Raw genomic sequence first — 22089 nt, 5'->3', positions numbered from 1 at the left:
AATTCTAAATTCTAAATTCTAAATTCTAAATTCTAAATTCTAAATTCTAAATTCTAAATTCTAAATTCTAAATTCTAAATTCTAAATTCTAAATTCTAAATTCTAAATTCTAAATTCTAAATTCTAAATTCTAAATTCTAAATTCTAAATTCTAAATTCTAAATTCTAAATTCTAAATTCTAAATTCTAAATTTTAAATTCTAAATTCTAAATTCTAAATTCTAAATTCTAAATTCTAAATTCTAAATTCTAAATTCTAAATTCTAAATTCTTGATTCTAAATTCTAAATTCTTAATTCTTAATTCTTAATTCTTAATTCTAAATTCTAAATTCTAAATTTTAAATTCTTAATTCTAAATTCTAAATTCTAAATTCTATATTCTAAATTCTAAATTCTAAATTCTAAATTCTAAATTCTTAATTCTAAATTCTAAATTCTAAATTCTAAATACTAAATTCTAAATTCTAAATTCTAAATTTTAAATTCTGAATTCTAAATTCTAAATTCTAAATTCTAAATTCTAAATTCTAAATTCTAAATTCTAAATTCTTAATTCTAAATTCTAAATTCTGAATTCTTAATTCTTAATTCTAAATTCTAAATTTTAAATTCGAAATTCTAAATTCTAAATTCTAAATTCTTAATTCTTAATTCTAAATTCTAAATTCTGAATTCTAAATTCTAAATTCTTTATTCTAAATTCTAAATTCTAAATTCTTAATTGAAAATTGAAAATTGAAAATTGCAAAATTGAAAATTGCAAAATTGAAAATTGAAAAATTAAAATTTAGAATTGAAAATTGAAAATTGACAATTAAAAATTGAAAATTGGAAATTAAATATTGAAAATTGAAAATTGAAAATTGAAAATCGAAAATAAAAAATTGAAAATTGAAAATTGAAAATTGGAAATTGAAATTTGAGTATTGAAAGTTGAAATTTGATTATTGAAAGTTGAAAATTGAAAATTGGTAGTTTAAGTTTGAAAATGGAATATTAAACATTGAAAATTGAAAATTGCAATTTAAAAACTGAAAATTGAACACTCAGAGAAAATTTGGAACTTGAAACAAAACAATGCTGATTTTGATTCATAAAATTATTTTATTGAAATAAACTTTTTTTTGAAAAAAACTTATCATTATTTTGATTCGAGATAATATTTATTGATTCATATAGATTATTCTTTCTTAAATGACTTAGACTCAAAAATTTGTTTTAATTTCAACGGAGAAAAATTCTTTGAAGTATAATGGACAACGGATTAGAAACAAAGGAATTTTTATTTGTCCCAGAATCAATTTGTGATTCAATTATATGTTAGACTTTCGAACATTTTCCTTACTGGGGAGCATTAAAAGATAAACGCCCAATAAACGTCAGCCGTTTGACAACCAAACTGTCATCGAATCTTCAAAATTCGTCGATGGTCACCCGATTACCGCCATTTTGGACCGATTTTGGGCATTTTCAACTGGCTACGTCAACCACAAAGATATCTGCATCTCGCTCGCACCTTCGTCGATCAAACGGAACAACTCACTCTCCTTACTTTTTCCCCCATCACAAGCACTGTATTTTACCTTACGATTCGATTTCGGAAGTTGGTTCGTTTTTCCTGACTGGAAATCTTGGATTTCGTGTGCTACTTTGCGTCTCAGGCAACTCAAGTTCGCTCCAAAGTGTCGCTAAACGCGTCGGTCAGTGCGAGAAAGTGAATTTGTTACTGCTGGTGAGTGGATAAAGGTGTTTGGGTTTGATTTATTTTTTTCCTCGGAAGTCGTGTCCCATTTTAGTGGTTCACCATCATTGCGATCGTTGCGAAAAATATGGGGTTTTTCTTTCAACCAAGATAGAGAGAGCACTGTGAAGTGGTGCTGTTTCATTCGCTCATACTGAATGCTGTATCTTGCCGTTTCGGTCCCTCTCATTTGATAACATACCCCAGGCAATCATTCATCATCAATCATCGAATTCCCTGTGTGGCTGTGTACGTGAGATTCGCACAACAGAAGGAAATAAACATTGACAGCTGTCAGTAACAGTGCTGCCGGATCCGGGCGATTCAGTTTGTTCTGTTGTTCAACAAAGTTTACTTCACCAATCCATAAGCAAAGCAGAGCCCAGCGTTAATCTGGCCATCGATTAATGTAACGGAATAAGCAAGTGCAGAGGATAATGTTGAAGTTTTAATCGTCACAGCTTGGTTTATTACTGGATATTTTCACTGCATGAGTTTTACTCTCAAAAGTATTTGGTGTTCAGATTCTCTTAACTGTTTGTATTGAAGCGCACGTAAGTAAAACATTTTGATTTTCTCTACTGGAACGAAATATAAAAAATTTGTTTCGAAGATTATGAACGTTGATTGATTTATAATTAATTTATCTAATCGTTCCCAATCATATTCGTTGTTCAACCTCATAAATTAAGGATTGCATCAATATGTAATTAGCCATCGAGAAATCCGGATTGATTCTGAACTGCTGGAATATTCGATTTTGTTCTATGCGAATCGGTATGTGTTTTGTGCATAGCAAAAAAAAAGTGGACGTGCATTCGCAGTTTCACCACTACCAGTTTGATCTGATGGGAGATGGTAAACGGCAAAGATGCGAAAATTGCGCATAACGTTGTGCTCATCCCAACAAAATTGAACAATATTATGGTTTCTACTGTACGTTTAAAATCTACACTTTCTAATGTATTTTGTCTGAAATTGTTCTTAGTAAAAATACATTGTTGAATAAGGTTTATCTGATATTAATAAGTCTGAAATCTGGCTATGAACTTGGTTTCTTTATTTCGAATCTCAACTCGAATGTTACGATATGATTCTGGATTCGAAACTCTTAGTAAATTTTTAAATTTAACTTAAATTTTAATTCGGACTTCGAATTCCGATCCTTAGACTTGATCCATATTTTTGATTTTGAATTCTCTCAATTTAATGGCTAAATTCTAACTTAATCACATTTTTAAACAATTCTGTATCTGAACCTTAGTTATTTTACAATCTTCTAATTATTTTTCTTCACACAGATTGCTTATCTCGAATTCAAATTTTGAGTCACAAAAACACATCATATTGGTGATATCGAGAAATATAAAATACGCCAACCACCCTCTATAAAAATAAAAACTGGTCTCGAATCTATTTATTATCCTCCATTGACAGAGGATTGAGATGTTACCTATTCTAGTTTCAAAGAAACAATGCTTGAAAAAAAAACTTCAAGTTTTAAAAAAGCAATAGAAAAAATGTAACATCATTCAAGGAAATTTATGAAAATTCGGTATCAAAGATTAAAATTTCATAACTTTTATTTGGTTGAAGATTGCATTTTTTACCTATGATTTAAAAAAAATTCTTTTGAAATAAATTCACTTAAATTCTCATATTTCACCAAACTGTGATAAATATACTTTAAAGGGGCCTCATTTTTTTTAAAGTTTCAACTTCTTGCGGTCTTCGAAAAAGCTGGTTATTGATTCGATGAAACATTCGATTTAAAAATTTTTTAAATTAGAAATGTTCTAAAATGTTGTAAAAAAATTTCTCAAATTTGTTCTCATATTCTCAAATTAACCTTTAACATTTTTAGCTCAACATGAAGATTCAAACTGTAAAAATGTAAATTTTGTTGCTTTATGCTATCGAAAGTAATTGAGTAAAAATATTTAATTTTATCGCAAATAATTTTGTTATTTGTTTCCATGGGTCTTTTTAAATTTTCAAATTCAAGAATTTTTTTCTTAAATGCTTTGCTCAAAATACAAATATGTATATTTTGAGGTGCAATGTTGAATCATTTTTAAATTTAAAAAAAAAATTACATAGAGTCTTATATCGACATAAACATATCCTCATAAAAAACTTTTAAATACAAACAGTGTGGATTAAAACTCGTATGGCTATTTAGAGTGAATTTTTTAAATTTTATCCCAAGTTTTTTCACAAACCAGGTTAGAAATCAGTTCACTCGAAGTTTTCGCCAATTTTCAAAGGAATCTTAACATATTCAAGTATTAAAAGTATAATTCGAAATTTTCTGGATAAAATATAACTAGTAATCGAAAAAAAGAGTTAATTTTGCACAACTTAAAACAAAAGATCCGGATTTCGTGATGGTTTTTTTCCCAAAGAGTGGCTGAGAAAAAAATGGTTTTCTTTTTAACATAGAAAATTTTCAACGATGTAAATTTTATTATTATTAAGCTAGCAAAAGCACCCTGCCGTAAGTGATTATCTTGTGTTCAACTTTTGAATGAAACACTTTCACTGGAAATTTCTTTTTACATTTCCAAATTTGGAACAATGGGTTCCGGATTTAAAATTTAACTTTAGTTTGCCTGTTTTTATCAGGGTTGGCATAATTCAACGTCATTAGTCAAATGACTGTGACTGTTGAGCCTCTTGGTCCGTCAAACTCATTTGACTGTTCCTTAACGACCAGTCACTTCGTTTGCGGGTCATTCATTCCCCAGTCATTTGAAGCTAAAATATTAACCTAGTCAAGCAATCGCATTCAACCGACCGATGACGAAAAAGAAACGCATTTATTATTATTGTTGTTTTTTATTGCTATTGTTGCTCTCTGCCAGCAAGTCGTTCAATTAGTTGTACCTGCCGTCAGCAGCCGATCGAAGTGTGAAGAGATTTGCCAGTCACTGTCAGGAGAAATTTTGACCATGTGTAGGAGCTTCGTCAGTCGATGATGTAGAAATGTTGATTGTTGTCGTGCTTTATCCGTCATGCGAGTAGTGAGGCTCCGTCAATTGAGAACAGTGCCAGTCGTTTGATGAAACAAAACTAGTCGGGTCAAGCGTGACGGGCGAAATTTACCATCACTGGTTTTTATATGATTGATAGTTTTTTTTAATCACTGTAATAATGTTGAACATATTTTATGAGACTTTCTGAATTCCTCATTTCATTCTTCGAGGCAGTTTTGAACTCTAGGTTCTGATAAAATTGATAAGTTTTTTTCAATTTAGAGGTTTTTAAAGAGAGATCAGAGATGTTCATAAATTTCAAAACTTATGACATACTTGTTACACAATTTTTGAACTGTTGAATTCTAACTTGGAAATTTAAATCTTGATTCTGAATTTTGAATGTTGGGTTGAATCGCTAATCTTAGAACCAAGACTGAATTTTGGTTTCCTTTTGTTAATTTTCTCTGTTTTGGAACTAAATTACTGGTTTTTTTTCGTTTTTCCCGGTGCGATTATAAATTCCCGGTTTTTCCCGAATCTGTGGCCACCCATTTAGAGAAAAAATTGACATCAATTTCATGAGAAAGATTTAAAATGATGTAGGGGAGATGGGGGCATAATGGCCACCTTAAGGAAAACGGTTATTTAACCATAGAAAATAGCTATAATATGGAGGTTACATTATTGTTTCGTGTTCAGACACTTGAAAAGCCTATTCCCTAACGGGCTGAAACTTGAAAAACTAGATGAAAACGTTTAAAAATGCATTTTAAAAAATTTTGCCAAAAGCTGAAAACCACCCGCATGAATCAGTATTATACAATAACGATTTCCATTATCTTCTTCCTAAGACACACGAAAGATAAGCTTTATCGTTTTGGATTATAAATGTACGATTAAGCTAGTCTTTTTTTCATGAAATGGAATCGTTTGGACGCACTGTACGATACAGCGAACGGGTCGTTAAGTAGAGTAACCATTCATTTTTTTTGCTTTTTTCTAGACTTTCCTGGATTGAAAATCAATTGGTATCATACATATAATCTTCAGCTAATCGTTTATCTCCAATCTTTCAGACGATACCGTGAATCTTTGAAATGTCATTTTATGATATGTTAAAAAAAAAGTAGACGATTTGTGGTATAGTTTTCCATAGATTTTATTATGTTCAAAAATGAGTTGATTGATAATTATTTTAAATATACATTCATATATTGATATCGACACAATATTCGAAATAGTTTTACTCACTTCACTTTCAACATTTCCCTAATGTATACATTGATCCTGTCCTTGGTCGCATATCAGAGGGTTCGTTAGTGTGGGTCAGTCAATCAGGAACTAAATGAATTTCCGGATCGCTGAAATAAAAAAAAAACAGTTATAGCTATTCAGACAACAAATTTTTGATATTCAAATCTTTGTCTTAAAGTTTCATAATCCTTTTACTCAATTCCAATTTAAAAAATGACTCACAAATTGAAATATTTTTCTTATATAATGTTTCAAAACTTAGTTGTGAAATGATGCTAGTTGAAAATTTTAGAATTTTGATTAGACATTTATGATTATATAAATTAATATTTCATTTTAAACCGCTTCTTTCCTAATTCTCATCTTTTGTTTTCAAATTTCCGTAACATAAATTATGCTTTCGACAATTGTCAATTGTTTATGATCAAGACATTTAACTTTGAAATTTAAACCAGTTTTTTATTTCTAAGTTTCGTGATCAAGTTCTTTAGACACAAACTTCAAGCACCTTCAAGTAAGAATCTTTGAACTAATTTAACATTCTGAGTTTTACAAGTTCCAACAAGTTCAGTTCTTATATAAAAGGAAACGTAGAATTCGATCCATATATGATCAGGAACTTTAAACAATACTGTTATTGATGATGATTTAAAAATTATCTTAAATGTATCAATGAAAAAAGTAATAAATACCTTGTAGTAAATCTTTCATAACAATGCGGCCCTTTTGTTCAATCGGTGCTAATTTCAACCCGTTTAGTTTCGATGAGATGTTCGAAGAAAAAAACAGCATGGTAGAGTGCAATTTAACGAAATCCGAATGGTCCGGCTATGAGGGACGTTTCTGGTAAATAGTGGCCTAACAAAAATGGAACTGTAGTTGATTGAAGCTGGAATATTTCGCAATATTTATGCAGAACCAGTTTTCGTTTTCAGAATATTTAACCTAAAGAATAATAAAAAATATTAAACAACATATTAAACATAGAATGTAACAAGAAATTACCAATATATGGTGATACCCAGAAAATCTTGGTACTCGAGAACAATCATCAGACCACCAGAATCGGATCTGGAGGTGTCGTTATTGCCGGCTCTATGCAACGAGGTTTAAGTCGTGGGAGTACGGTTCTGAATTCATCGTGCCGATCCGATTACCTGGAGGATGAATCATCGTTGTCACTGTTGTAAGCAGATTTTCCAGTGCAATCTGCGAGGACATCAGCCAGCAAAGACAAAAGGCCCATTCTACGGTTTACAATAAAAAATAATACGTATTCATTTTAATTTTGATAACATTAATTTGATTAATGGTTACACTGATTTCAAATAATTGATATCAAAATTACCATAAAATAAATTTAACGTAAAAAATTAAAATTTTACCTCAAACTGATGCTTGTGCTTCCAGTTCGATTTTCTCCGACTACATCCTGGTCGGTTGCAGCTGCAACACCTAGAGCTAGTCGAGTGTGCCGGGAGCTGCTTTTTTACTGGCTTTAGTTTTCCTTCGGGAACACCCATGATGGTTATACTGCTACAGAACAGTCAGCCACTGTTGTGGCGTTCATCACAATTCCCTGCTCATCCTTGATGACGGATTTGTAACGTTAAGGACTGCGGCGCTGTTCATAAAACAAAAGTATGAGGAGATGGGGAAGAATTGAAAAAAAAACACTATAGATACTTACGACAGCGTGCACCAAGCTTGGGGATATTCGAAGCAAATTCTCAGATGCATCACGGTGGAGGACAAGCCAATCGAGCCACCATGTCTCACCTGAAGATGTCTGCCAAGTGCCCTCGAGAAACCAGCAGCAGCCGACAGTTGCTAATTTTTGGGTTGGGGTTCCGGCACTGTTCAAGAAACAAACAATATAAGCGTGTGGGGGAGGGAAATCGAACTAAATTATGAATACTTACGGCAAACGCAGCAAGCATCGGTGCCGTATTTCCAGTACAGGATCTGAAATGCTGTTTGCTAGCTGGATTCCGATGTTTGCTTCAATCGGAATTTGCTACGTAACCGCAAATTTTCGCCTCACTGCTTTTGAAGCTTCCGGGCCATCTGCCTTAAGATTGCAGGCCATTGGCGGTGTTCAGATCTGGAAAAGATACTTAAGATTATTTAAAAACAGGTCGTACACAATAAAAATGTTTAAAACTTACATTTAAGCTTATAATTTTGAAGGAAAGGAAGTTTTCGGATCCTTTTGCAAAACCACACGCCATTTTATTTTGTTTTGCTTAGTGAAGACACACTCAGATGCATAATGAGTTTTATTTTAAGGATTATTACCCGTATCTTTTAATAATATTTTTTAATCATTCCAAGCGAAGACACATGAAAAATGAAAAAGTAAGTCAAAAATAGGAAGATTTTAGAACGATTACTAGAATAGTCACTATTACTGTAATCAGAACATAATAATACTAATGATTCAGTGTATAATACTGCTCCATGCGGGCAGCCACTGTGGAGGCATAATGAGAACCCCCCCTGAGGCAGTATGAGCACCATTAATCAAAGCAAGATGTGCGTTTTTGCCGGGGAATCTAGCAGCGAATTTAATTCATCAAACAAAGCAATAACAAAATAATCTAGGTCTGTTTGTAGAATACAAACAATTCACGCACGCTCAAACATTAAGTGCTTTGTTCGGCGGATGATGCTACTAGCCGTATAATGTAACAATAAAAAAATCGATCATGAATTGTGAATGGAAAAAAATCACCTCGAACAGAAATCTAACTCTAGTCTTTAGATTACCTCTCCGACACCTTACCAATAGGCTAAATTGTCGGATGAAAACTAGTCAAGGTGTGGCGCTATAAATCAATTTTAATTCGCTGCTAGATTCTACGGCAGAAAATGCTCATTATGCCTCGATAATATGGTGCTCTATATGCCCCTAGTCCACAAATTTAAGTAAAAACGTGTTTTAAAATTGATAAAAGTGAAAAATCAAAAAATTTTTGATGGTAAACATTGAGAAACAATGTGTACATCATGTTGCAGTGCGTACATTATAGATCAAGGTTACTTTAAGATCATAAGAGCTTATTTCGTGGTGCTCAAAAATTATAATATTTTCGTAACTTGAGAACCAAGCTAGTTTTTTTTGAATATCTCTGTAAAGATGATAAGGAGATTCCTTTATTTGTGAAAAATTAATACTATAGGAAGTACGAAACAAATCCTCATGAAAATTTATTTAAGAAAATACGCACTTTCGTAGAAAAGCGTAGTTCTCATTATGCCTCGGGTGCTCGTTATGCCCTCATCTCCCCTACTGTAGTTTGAGATATTTGAGTTTGCAAAAATTCCTAACTATTAACGTTAACAGTAGAGGAGATAAAAGCATAATAGCCACCTTAAGGAGAATGCTTGTTTAACCATAGAAAACAGCTATAATATGCTTAAAACTGTAAGTAGAAGCTCTAATTCGGATCAGGTTTTAAAAGAAAAATATACTGCTTAATAGTTGCAGGCCATAAATTCACCATAAGTTACTATTTAGAGCGAATTTGGTCCGCAACGGTAGGAATTTCGATTGGAAAGTAATCTGTAATTATATTCCGATGGAAACTACAAACAAATGTCAAATTCTAGGTGATACATTTTTAAAAACATCCCATCACATTAATTACCACCGGAAAGTGTGCAATAAAACTTCGCGGCTCCGCAAATCTGCTAACCAAACCCAGCTGATGTGCAAAAGTCATAAAATTGTAAAGTCGTAAGCAGTGATGGTAGCGCAGCAAAACTCAAAGGGAAAAAATTAACTGAAAAGGAAGTAAAGAGTAGAGGGACCGACCAAAAAAAAAAAAAAGGTTTGCGCTGTGCTACGTGCCACTTTTTGCTCTTGGCATCCCTCGTTTTTTTCACTTCTTCTGCATGGTTACTTCATTTTTAATAAGAGGGTGCAGCAGCAGCAGTTTGTGGTATTTGTCCCGATGCCATCGCTCACGATCAGGAGGGAGACACAAGAAAAAAAGTGGCACCTCTCGGTTTTCAATCCACAAACGAGCAGCAGCAGTAAAAGCATCTGTTTAGTTAGTCCGCTAGTAGGTTGTATTAGTGGGTTGATCAGTAGTAGCTCGGTTTAAGCTGGGAGTGTATCAGTAACCGCCCTCTTTTTTTGTAGTCGTGAGAACCATTCGATTATAGTAGGTGGAAATTCAACCAAGACCAACCTCAAGCAATTGTGTACTACACATATCAACATTCAACAACGTTCATCCGCCATTCGCTCGGCTATTCGACAAACCTTTTTCCGTGTATCGTTTGGATATTGTGGGCGAAAACAATTTTCCATTCCTTCGCTAGCTTCTGGTGTTGGGAGTTGAGTGGATTCGCAAATGTCCCACAACAGTTTATGTGTGGCTACCTTGTATTTACTAAACTGACCAAACCAGTTTCTCCTTTTATTTTTTTTTCCTCCACTCTTTCAGTTGACTTCGTTCAGGTTTGATTTCCTCCCTTGAAGCCACTGTTGTATTTGTTCGGTAGTTAAACCTGGGGTAGTATTTTTTTTGATGGACTAAGTAAATCTCGGCGTTTCTTGCATCACTAAAATTCATGTTTGAAAACCTTCTTAATAAGAATATTTAATAAATTTTTATTGAACTTATGCAGCCGATATATTGGTTGTCGCTAAATTGACACACTCGGAGAATCTCCGCAATACCTTTAATTAGTAGAAAAATTCAAGTTTAATTCGTCCCATAATACATATATTGCATATAGGGGAGATGAGGGCATAACGAGCACCCAGGGCATAACTAACACTCCTTTTTTCTACATGAGTACGTATTTTCTTAAACAAATTTTCATAAGGACTTGTTTCGTACTACCCATAGTATTATTTTTTCAACAAAAAAGAAATATCCTTTTCATCTTTACAGAAATATCAAATAATAACCAGCTAGGTTCTCAAGTGACGAAAATATTATAATTTTTGAGATTATTGATTTTTTTTATTGTTACATACGGCATGGCCGTAGGAACGGGGGGGGGGGGGTTTTGGGGGTTAAACCCCCCCCCATGAGGGTCCAAAAAAGCAAGCGAGATATTATACTCTACACTAAAAATTTTAAATTCATAATCAAATTATCATAATAGCGCTAAGTTCTTCAAGAGTAACAATCTAGAATAAAACCTAATGCCAAAACCTCAAAAACCCATCATATGTTCAAAATTCAGCTATAGTTTCTCAAAATTTTCTCATGTTCATAGAATAAGGTTGCCAGAAACTCCAGGTATTGGATTTCAAAATTGTCGACCAAAATCCGAGCAATATCCAGGCAAGTTTGGTTAAAATCTTGGAATTACTTATCAAAAATCAAGAAAAAAACATCTTAAAAAACCTTAAATGAATCTGTTTTTAAACTTGCTCCAAAAATTTTGGGCGCATAAATAAACAAATTAAAACACATTTTTTTATTAAATTTGATTTAAGAATGAGAATAAGAATACATACTGGCAAAATCCGGGCTTTTCTTAAATCTGGGCAACCGGGCCGAACCGGACTTTTCCCAAATTTTATATCAATTATCTAGGCCAACCCAGTTAAAACCGGGTGATCTGAGAACCTTATTATAGAAATTCAGGTCTGAATATTAAATTTTAAATTAAACCCATTTTGGAGGTTTTGGTTCCATATTCACATAACCAAAATTGTATTTCTACTTATTTTCGTATTTCTGATTCTGTATCAAGTTTAGGATTTTGGATTTTCAGTTCGAATAATCATAAGAAATCAGGAATGAAAAGCTGTTTTGAAATCCTGCTTAAAATCGGTTTTGCATTTCATATCAAATTTTAATCATGTTTTTAGAAAATTGTATGCATTTTCAATGTTTTGATAATAGTTTTCCGAACATGAAAAAACTATAGATTTTGTTTTATATTCTAATTCGAAGTTTTTAAACTTTATTCTAACACAAAATTTAAACATTTCTAGCTCTTAAGTGGCGATACAAAATTGAAAACTTAGACTCAGATTCATCATTTGAAATTCACATCCTTATTCAGATTCACTAAACAGATTAAAAATAAATAATTGAAATAAATAATGAATTAAGATTAAACCAGCATTACAGAATTTATATTAAAGATTCATGAATGAGGGCTCTTAAACATGGCTAATAAAAATTTGATCTGGAACTAAGATTCAGAAAACGTCTTTATTTTACATTTCAGAAATGTAAAATAAATTCGAAAACAGATTCAAAGATCAATTTTTGATATCAGGTTCAGAATTCAGGTTTAAAATTCAGAAAAAGATTAAGCTTGTGAATGAGTTTTTCAATCATCCTAGAATAACAAATATAAAGTTTTTTTCTTTATTTTGATCACCGCACTTCCTAATGATCCTTTTTCTTTTTATTGTTTTGCATTATTTAAGGAATTTCAGTTTTTTTTAAAGCCAAATTTCAAAATTAAGTTATAACTTTAGTTCAAGTTTACATCAAGCAAATTGATCTGAAATTATTTTTATCTCTTCTGGTCTCTTGAGAAAATTTTGTTTATTTTCATCAAAGGTTAGAAACTTGGAACTTGCAAAAGAGTTTGGAAGATTGGGCTTGTTTGATTTGAGTATACAATATTTTTTTTAAGAAATTGAAGCTTCCCTTAAAAGAATTTATTTTATGCTCAATTCAAAAAACTTTGATCTACCAGACTCTTAGACAAATTCAAAAATTTATCGTTGAAATTAAATTCCATATTTTGTTTCTTAGGGTTTCATTAAAAAAAATTTAGCACACCTTTTTGGCTAAGGACCACTTTTTTAAAGTTATGATTTAATACGAAATCTATCAATGAGTATTTAAAAATTAATAATCATATAGATACAAAAATAATTCGTTTAAATTTTTTTTGTATTCGCGATTGGGATAAAAATCATAGGTAAAAATCAGTCACCAAAACCCCCCCCCCATGAGTCGGTTCTTCCTACGGCCCTGACATACGGCTAATAGCATCAAAGCATCATCCGTCAAACAAATCACCAGACACATAATGTATGAGCATGTGTTAATTCTTTGAATTCTACAAACAGACCTAGATTATTTTGTTATTCACCCATAGAAGAGGTTGCAAAAATCCAATGCCTATTTAGCACATCTCTGTGCCGATAATGCGCTGAAATGTGCACTGTGCCGAAGATGATATGTTTGAAAAACCGTAACTGGCATAAGGACTCGCCTCCCAACTAAAATGATGCATGACCACTACATTCAAGCAAAACAAGAAAAACATTTTATGGGATTTCGTTCCTATTGGATAATTCATCCCAGAAACAAGAAAATAAAAATATAAACCACAGCGCCCGTAGGGAGAATCGAACTCAAATCACTAACCAAATGGTCTTGCCAGACCGACATCTAAACCAGTGTACTATTTGAGCTTCATGCAGGAAGAGGGATATTTGTCATAGGCATTCTGCCACCGATCAATCACAAAAGAAACGCACGACAGTGGCTTCCCGGCGTTTGGCCTCCTTTCAAGGTATTCATTTGTCTTGCGATGGAAACGGGAAAGGGAACGGGAGTGGAGGAAACGGGAAACCCATTGAATGAGAACTGTGCTTCGCTTACTGCCTGCTATTACATACACACGCTACATATACACAGCTGCTAAAGCCGGGCAGCTTGGCCGGTGCTTGTTTGCCGGTGAATTGAAGGAATATATTCTTGTTGCTTTTGCTACATACACACGCACAGCTTAGCCGTGGTTGTTTGCCGGCAAATTGAATTGAAGGAATGTTTTTTTTGTTGTTGCTTTTACTGCATACACACGCACAGCTCGGCCGTGGTTGTTTGCCAGTGGATTGAAGGGATTGAATTAGAAGGATGTTTTTGTTGTTGCTTTTGCTACATTCACACGCACAGCGCTCGGTTCGCTGGCTGCCTGGTGTTGGCCGGTATTTATTTCCATCCTTCTTCGTCTTGTGATGCGATAGGGAGGGACGTGAAAGCGTTTTAATTTGGTTTCTTTCAGACATACGCAATTCGGTTAACTTGGGAGATTAATGCCGGTGGGAGCAAATCGAATCAGCACCAATCGCGTTATCTTCTTGTACCAATGATGCTTTGTAATTGACTACACGCCATTGGCACAGAGGCTGAATTTTGGGTGTTGCTTTGTTTGATGAATCTACGCCTCACCGTTTAGTGCAATCATGATCATGAATGATAAATGAAAAAAAAATCACCTCGACCAGGAATCGAACTCGAGTCTACTGATTACCTCTCCGACATCTTACCAATAGGCCAAATCGTCAGACGATACAAGTCAAGCTGTAGCTCTATTACTCAGTTGACTTCATCGTGTCGAATTTGCTGCTAGAATCCCCGGCAGAAAACGCTCATTATGCCTTCATTAATGGTGCTCATACTGCCTCGGGGGGTTTCTCATTATGCCTCTACAGTGACTGGTTTTCAGCTTTCGGCAAAAATTTTTAAAATGCATTTTTAAACGTTTTTATCTACTTTTTCAAGTTTCATCCAATAAGGCAATAGACTATTTGAGTGTCTGAACACGAAACAATGATGTAATTCACATATTACAGCTGTTCTCTATGGTTAAATAAGCGTTTTCCTTACGGTGGCCATTATGCCCCCATCTCCCCTATTTCACATATATGGTGTCCCATTATGTCTAAGCACGATTTAAAATGAACAGTATAAACACAATTTAGGAGCAAATCCAACATTATTTCACTTTTTATATTTGATTCTTTACAGTGATTGGATACAAAAGAAGATTCCAGTCAATCGTATGCCAGTGATCAGGGATTGATTTTTTTTATCAAAGACTGCTTTTATAAGTTTCAGCAAAGACTGATAAGGGATAATTATGACCATTTTTTCCGAGCTTTTTTCGAAGTTTTCCAAAGAATCTGCAGGCTTTACATTTTTTATACGATTTGATAAAAAGTTCATTCGAGGTCGCTTGTACACAATTAGGCGGATTCATCTCCTTCAGTACGATCTGGACTCTGTTGGATTGGTGGTGAACTGGTGCCAAATTCGGCCGAAACAGTACTGAATGATCATGAGACTGCTCCAAGCTTTGTATGGAAAAATTCAAATTTATAAAATTTTTACACTTCTCATAATTTATGTTGTTGCTATTACTGCCACAAATAGCAAGAAAATTTTCTAAATTCAGTCCTGAATTAGCGAAATGAATTTTAATTTTGTGAGGAAATTTGTATAGGAATACAAATTTTTTTATTAAAAATATCCAGAGATGTATAAGGATGGCCAGCGAACCAGAAAAATCTCGAATTGAAAATGTAACCGGGAAAACCGAGAAAAAACCTGGAATCTCCTTCAATCAAAACCGGGAAAATTCTGTATTAATCGTTTTTCTCATATATAAACCTGTTGAATTCTAAAGTTCATTCATTTCACCAAGATTTTTTTTTCTCAGAAGCTTTACATTTCATAGCCGTTTATTTATGTTAAGCCAACCACTCGAGAAAAGCTATAAAGTATTGGAACTTCAATTTCATACAGTAATTATGGAGATAAATAGGGAATTTATTAGGAAGTCGGAATTTTTCTTCCTCAGCGTATACATTTCCAGTGTTCCAGTTTCAATTCTTATGTATTTTATACCTATTTTAAAATAACGAAACGTAGTCGAAAAATTTCTCGTGAATAAACTATTTTCTAGTTCATGGATATAGTGCAGTGAATAGTTTAAAAAAATGTGTTATATGAAAAATTCCCTTAAAAGGTGAAGCTTAGATGCTTTTTTTAAGAAACTGTAATAGTGTTATTTGATGTAAGCCTCCGGGTGGACAGCGAACCTGAAAAAACTGGAAAAAACCGGGAATCGAAAATGCAACCGGGATAATCTTGTATGAATCCTTTTTTCTCATACGTAAATCTATTGAGTTCTGAATTTTTCTCCCAGAAGCTTTACATTTCAGATTATTTAAGGCTGACAAACCATTTGAAAAAAGCGGGAAAGACTCGCGATTTGAATTCCTTAAGTAAAATATGGATAAAAATCAAGGATTTTTTTTCAGAAAATCGGAATTTTTGTGCTCAGCGCTTACATTTTCAGTGTTCCATTTTCAGTCCCATAATATTTCGTACGTATTTTAAAAACAAAACGTAGCAGAAAAATTTCTCGTCAATTAACTATCTCTTAGCTCACGGATATTGTGTATGAATATTAAAAAATATGTTTCAAATGAAAAAATTTAATTAAATGTAAAGCTTCAATTTTTTTTAACTGGCTTTAAAAGCGTTATTTAATGTAAGAATTATATATATTATACCTAAGTGCACTTTCTTTCCAAATTTTAAGAAAAAAATAAACCTGAAAGTCTTGATGAAAAAACAAGTTAAAGAAACAAAAAAATTTGATAACATTGCATTCATATGTTGATAGTTTTTTCCCTGAATTCTTATTTCGAAAGATCAACATCTTTCTTACAACTGGCTCAGAATTTATTATGTGCAAAACTTCACCAGAAAGACGCGATGCTGAATCACAACTCAACATAAGCAGAAGTGTAAAGGAAATATATCAAATGTACGGGAAACAATTTTGAAGAGTCCAACCAAAAAATGGAATGAATATGTTGAACAAATGAGGGTGGAAATAAATTGACTAATTTTCGGCTATTCTGAATTGGGTATACGAAAGTACACGTACACGTTTTTATCTTAACCATACTTCAAGTTTTCATTTAATTAATATATTTTAATTTTTTTTTAATAAAACGCTATTTTTTTCTTGGTGTTTTTTAATAAATTTTGCGCATTTACTGATAACCGTATTCTCCATTAAGAAAGAAATGTGAAAAAATACGAATCAAATGTTTACGAGTTTCGGAATCATATTTATTAAAAAAAATTCAAATTTCACATTTAGAGTTTTTATCAATATATCAATGTATATTTGGGGCCGGACTGAAAATTGTAAGATTTTTTTTTATCAAAATTGTAAATTTAGTATCTATGTAGCACGCAGAGCTTAGGTTCTAGATACACATTATTGAAAAAAAGCTTTAAAATCTTAATTCCACCTAACATGAATCTTGAGCTAACATCAGAAGTTGAAGTTCAAATTTAAATTCGAATTATGAATTCCAATTTGAAATTTAGTTTTGATTTATGGATCAGTAATTCAATCCGAAATTAATTTTTCAGAAAAATAAACAAATTTTTCATAGGAACTTCAATTTGAAATTTTCGGATCACATGGCGTTATATCAAAGCAATATTTTTTCAAATACGAATCATGAAAATAAATTTTATTTGAAGCGAAGTTGTTGGCAAAGACTGAGAGGAAGGTGGAAATATTCTATGAGATTTTGCTGGATACTAGAATTATTTTATACTAAAATTATTTTCTTGAAGTTTTGCATTCAGTTTGTTAATATTTTATTTTCTGTAGAATATCTCAACAAACATTCATATAAATAAATGTCTACTTTTTTGATAACAAAAACCATAAACAGACTTCTTCATGTTATTTTAAACCGGGAAATCCTAAAATATTTTACGGGTAAACCGGGAATTTTAAAATCGAAACTCGCTGGCCACCCTGATAAGAATTTAATATTTTTGACCTTAGTGCGCTTTCTTCACGAACCTAAAAAAAAACCTGTGAGTTTGGATGAAGAAATAAGTGAAAAGAATTAAAATGTTTAAGTAGCGATGCGAATTCATTTTTGTTTTTTCAATTGAACACATGGTTGTTGCAAATATGATTTTGTTGGTAATTTATCTTATTTTCGGCCATTTTGATTTGGGTTTACAAAAGTACACGTTTTTATATAAACCAAACTTCTCTAACCATACTCCTATTAAAATTCTTTTTGTATGTTCTTTGTAAGTTTTTCGCTTTTACTCCGTTTGAAAAGAAATGTAAATAAATACTTATCATATGTATATGAGTTTCGTAATCATATCCACTAAAATTTCATTAGAAAAAAAATCCTAATTTAAAAAGCAAATTTCACCCATAACATGGGTTTCAAAATTTGGATTAAGATTTTAATTTTGAGTTTGCGTCATATGTTTTTGACGCTGGATTGAAAATTTTCAGAATTTGGATTAATATTGCAAAAATCCAGAAAAACAAGCACACAGAATTCAGGCTCTAAAAAATAATTAAAATCATAGACTAAGGAAAAGGTGACAATTTTTGACGAAATTACAGTTATGGTTACAGTTATGGTATACTAGAATTATTTTCTTGCAGTTTTGTTTTTCAACCTGCTTTTCTGTAATAATTTTTTTTTCTGTAATAAATCCCAACAAGCTTTTGTATAAATTTCTTTTTTTTTTGATAAAAAAAAATTAAATTTTTTTTATTCATGCAATTCTATACCGAGAAAATCATTAGTATTAATCGGAAAAAACCGGTATTTGAAAATGGAAGCTCGATAACAGCATAAAAATATAACTTTGAATTATAAATATTCCTTCATGCTTGCCATACATATCATGTGAATAAATCACAATTCTAACTCGTACCCCAGCAAAAAAAATCGATGCTATGAAAAAACAAAATACATTTTTTCTAAACTTTAGCTGTTCTGACTGTTAGAAAATAAAAAAAAAAATCACAAAAAACTGCTCTGCAAAGCCAATGAGTTTGGGGTATATATAACATTGTGCAAAACCATTTTAATGAAATTATTGAAAGCTCTAGCAACCAAAACCTGGCATTTTTTAATACTTCTCAAAAGATTCAGATTTGTTTTTTTTTATAAAATACTTCTTCTCACGTAAGCAAAAATGGAGCTTAAAAATAGACAAAACCTATAATCAGGGCATCGAAAAAACATATGGGAGCAAAAGGTCAATTTTTGCAGGCTCTCTCGGACGTTGTGCATGCCACCCACGAAAATGACTTCCCAAACCAATGCCTTTTTACCGAATTTTTCGGTGAAAATTGATGTCTCCATCTCTTCAATACTCGTCAATCTCGTCAATAGCTTTTGTTGTGACGGAAGCAACTTATTTCTGACTCCGCTTCCGCATCTTCTGCTTCTTATATGTCTTTAAACCCAATCGTACCTCGGCACGATGTACGGTGCTGTGAGAAGATCCCACTTTTTCGTCACATCCCGAACTGAGGCAGTCTTTTTACTGGGGCGTGAGCAGGCATGACCTTCCAGTCCAAAGTTTTGTCCACCGGACTCGATTTTCGCCCAGATTTAGTTTTTTCGACTAGTGCGAAATCATGGAAACACTGAGTTTTAAGTTTTAAGTAAACAAAAATACCCAGCGGAATCAGCTGTTTAAACGTCATCCGGAATGAGCAGGATTATATCAAAATCGTGCTTAGACATAATGGAACACACTTTAGAAGTGAATGTCAATAATTTAACCATAAATACAGTTACAACATATGAGTAACATCGTTGTTTCTTGTTCAGGCACTAAAAAAGTTTACTTCCTTACTGGCTGAAACTTGAAAAAGTAGACAAAAAAGTTTAAAAATGCATTTTCAATTTTTTTGCCATAGCTGAAAATCGGTTACAGCAGGGGCATAACGAGAAGGATGGTAAATAAAAAAAAATTCCTCGACCAGAAATCGAACTCGAATCTTCTGATTACCTCTCCGACACCTAACCAATAGGCCAAATCGTCAGTTGTAAACTTGTTAAACTGTAGCTCTATAATTGAGTTGACTACATCAAGTTAAATTCGCTGCTAAATTCTACGGCAGAAAATGCTCATCGTGCCCCGATAAATGGTGCTCTGATCGCCCCGAGTCAACAAGTTACCGTAAAAACGCATTTTAAAATTGATTATAGGGAAAAATCAAAAATTTAATGATGTCAAATGGAACAATGTCATCATCAGGTTGCAGTACGCTAACATTATAGTTCAAAATGATTCAACGCTCATAAGAGCTTATTTTCCGGTGCTTAAAAATTACAATATTTTCGTCACTTGTGAACCTTGTTGGTTTTTTTAAATATTTCTGTAAAAATGATAAGGAGCTGCAGGAACTACAAAACTGTTCCTCGTGATAATTTATTTGAGAAAATACATGTTTCCTTAGAAAAGAGGGGTGCTCGTTATGCCCTCATCTTCGCTACTGACTTTATTCAGTTTTCAGTTAAATAACTACTAGACGTATACTCAATTTTTACAAGTTCATTGAACTTTGGCATGCTGTATTCATGATCGTTATCACGTTTGAAACAAAAAACTTGAAACTCCTCTCGGATTAACACGATTAACACAACCTTCCTTCCAATACGCCCTTTTGATTAACTTTGCCGTGCAGGTTCGACTGACAGACAGCTATCGGTGGTGGCCCGTTTCAGTATTTTTCTTTACTCTCGATTTCGCACTTGCTCGCTCGTACCACCAATTCAGTCAAACCAGTCAGTCAGTTCTCATTGAGCGCTTTCGGCTTTCGGTTCAGTTTTCTGTTATACTTGAGCGTGTGTCCCCTCGCTTTGATTTGAGGTCGTCATCGTCGGTTCGGATTCGGATTCGGTTTTACACCTTTGGAAATACGGATATCTCAGCTGTCCACGGCTGTTCTTCGGCGGTGATCCTGTTCTGTTTTCTTTTCGGTGTATACTGGCAATTCTCGAACGAGTGGTGTGTGGAAATTCATATTTCTCCCTGGTTGTTGTGATTGTTGGTGGTGCTTCGTCGAAATTCGTGAATTGCGGGTGTGCAACTCGCTGAGTGATCGTTCCCTCTTGAAGTGCTCTTCTTGCATCTATAGGTAATTTTCTGAGGTGATTCTGATGGCCTGTGTAATTTGTATATTATGTAAAGGAATTCTTCGGTCGAGAGATAGCGGAAAAGTGGAAACCGAACCCGAGTGACCTTTGGTGTGAGGCTTAAGGTGAAACTAAGCGGTTTTCGATTGTTTTTCTTTTGTTATACGGAATACCATACGGTGTGTCAATCGGAGGTGATTTCCCAAAATAAAAAATAAATCAAATAAGTCCTATGGTGGAACCGTAGAGGGAGGGTTGAGTGTATGGTTTAAAATTGCCAGCATAAAATATGTGTGTGCAGATAAATTTAAAAGAAAAAAAATGTGTATGCCTAGCCCATTACACGAGCTTTCGGCTGCCTTGAGGAATGAGAAAAGTTTCAAGAAAAGTCCATCGACCGCTAGCTAGCTAGCTAGCTCGCTTCGTAAATATGGTATAATACCTCACTTTTGCCATCATCGCGAGCCGTGTAGGAGCAAATCGTCGATGGTTGGTGTGATGATGATGTATCAAACGGCCCAACGGGCAAGAAAACAAAAAAGCAAAAGAAGGAAAGAAAAGAGCTCAAGATTTTCTATTTTATTTTTCATGCCAATAGCTGCTTTAGCCAGATTCTCAGCCTGAAAGAAAGAAGAGAAAACTACGTCTACAACACCGATCAACGAGATCCATCGGACAAACGACAGAGCAGGAAAAATACTTTCGAAGAAGAAGAAAAGTCGTCGTGGCGAGTTTTTTTTTCGTCGTCGTCGTCGTTGTTGTTGCTCCCTACAATCTTACGTTTAGTTAAAACATCCGCTGTACTCCGCGTATCGTTCCGTTGTTGGATTGAGCCCGAGTAGCAAAAGCAGCTGATGGCATAACAACAACAACAACAACAAGAGTAACGCAGCAATCACACACAAAGACAGCAACAGCAACAACGGGAAACCGTAAAAACAACAACCAGATATCTCGCGTAGAGAAGAGAGAGCAGCAAAAAAAAAATAACGAATCAAAATAATCGCTGGTATTAGTTGTGGATGTTGTTGGATGATGGTGTTTTTGTGTTGCTGCGGCCCCAGGGAGATCGTCGTCGTCGTCGTTGTCGAGTACCTTATAACTAGCTGATTGTGTTTTCAAACGATCTCTTCGCCTAGTATGGTTGTGCGGTGGAAAATTCACACGGGTTTCCCGCAATCTTCCCTTGTGTTTTTATTTTTGAAGCATTTTGTGTTATAAATATGTTTCTCGGTTCTGTAATTAATATTTAAGTACCTGTCGCATATTTTTGAATCGAGAAGCGGATCTGGTCCCAGGACAATACGAAGTTTTCTCTGTTCGTAATGCGGTGTGTTTCATTTCGGGAATTCTTAGTTGGAAACTATAACTATAAGCTACTATACA

General features: G+C 33.4%; 1 protein-coding gene and 1 long non-coding RNA gene across 2 annotated transcripts in view; one reads left to right on the top strand and one right to left on the bottom strand.

The window, feature by feature from the left end:
• The first annotated feature begins 1571 nt into the window (after positions 1-1571).
• LOC129749584 (putative mediator of RNA polymerase II transcription subunit 26) overlaps positions 1572-22089 on the top strand; it is a 139624-nt gene continuing 119106 nt past the window's right edge. Inside the window, exon 1 of the mRNA XM_055744608.1 lies at positions 1572-1734. The gene's annotated coding sequence lies outside the window, so the exon portion shown is untranslated. The remainder of the gene's footprint in view (positions 1735-22089) is intronic.
• On the bottom strand, positions 5865-8432 carry LOC129749585 (uncharacterized). Its single transcript, XR_008738093.1, has 7 exons — positions 8144-8432; positions 7898-8079; positions 7666-7831; positions 7361-7599; positions 6981-7222; positions 6668-6920; positions 5865-6082 (listed from the first exon to the last, which is right to left on the bottom strand). It is a non-coding gene; the product is annotated as an uncharacterized LOC129749585 (long non-coding RNA).

This window comes from Uranotaenia lowii, chromosome 2 (genome assembly GCF_029784155.1).
Source record: "Uranotaenia lowii strain MFRU-FL chromosome 2, ASM2978415v1, whole genome shotgun sequence".
NCBI lineage: Eukaryota > Metazoa > Arthropoda > Insecta > Diptera > Culicidae > Uranotaenia > Uranotaenia lowii.
Note: the sequence above shows the minus strand (reverse complement) of the source record. Positions and strands in the feature narration are given on the sequence as shown.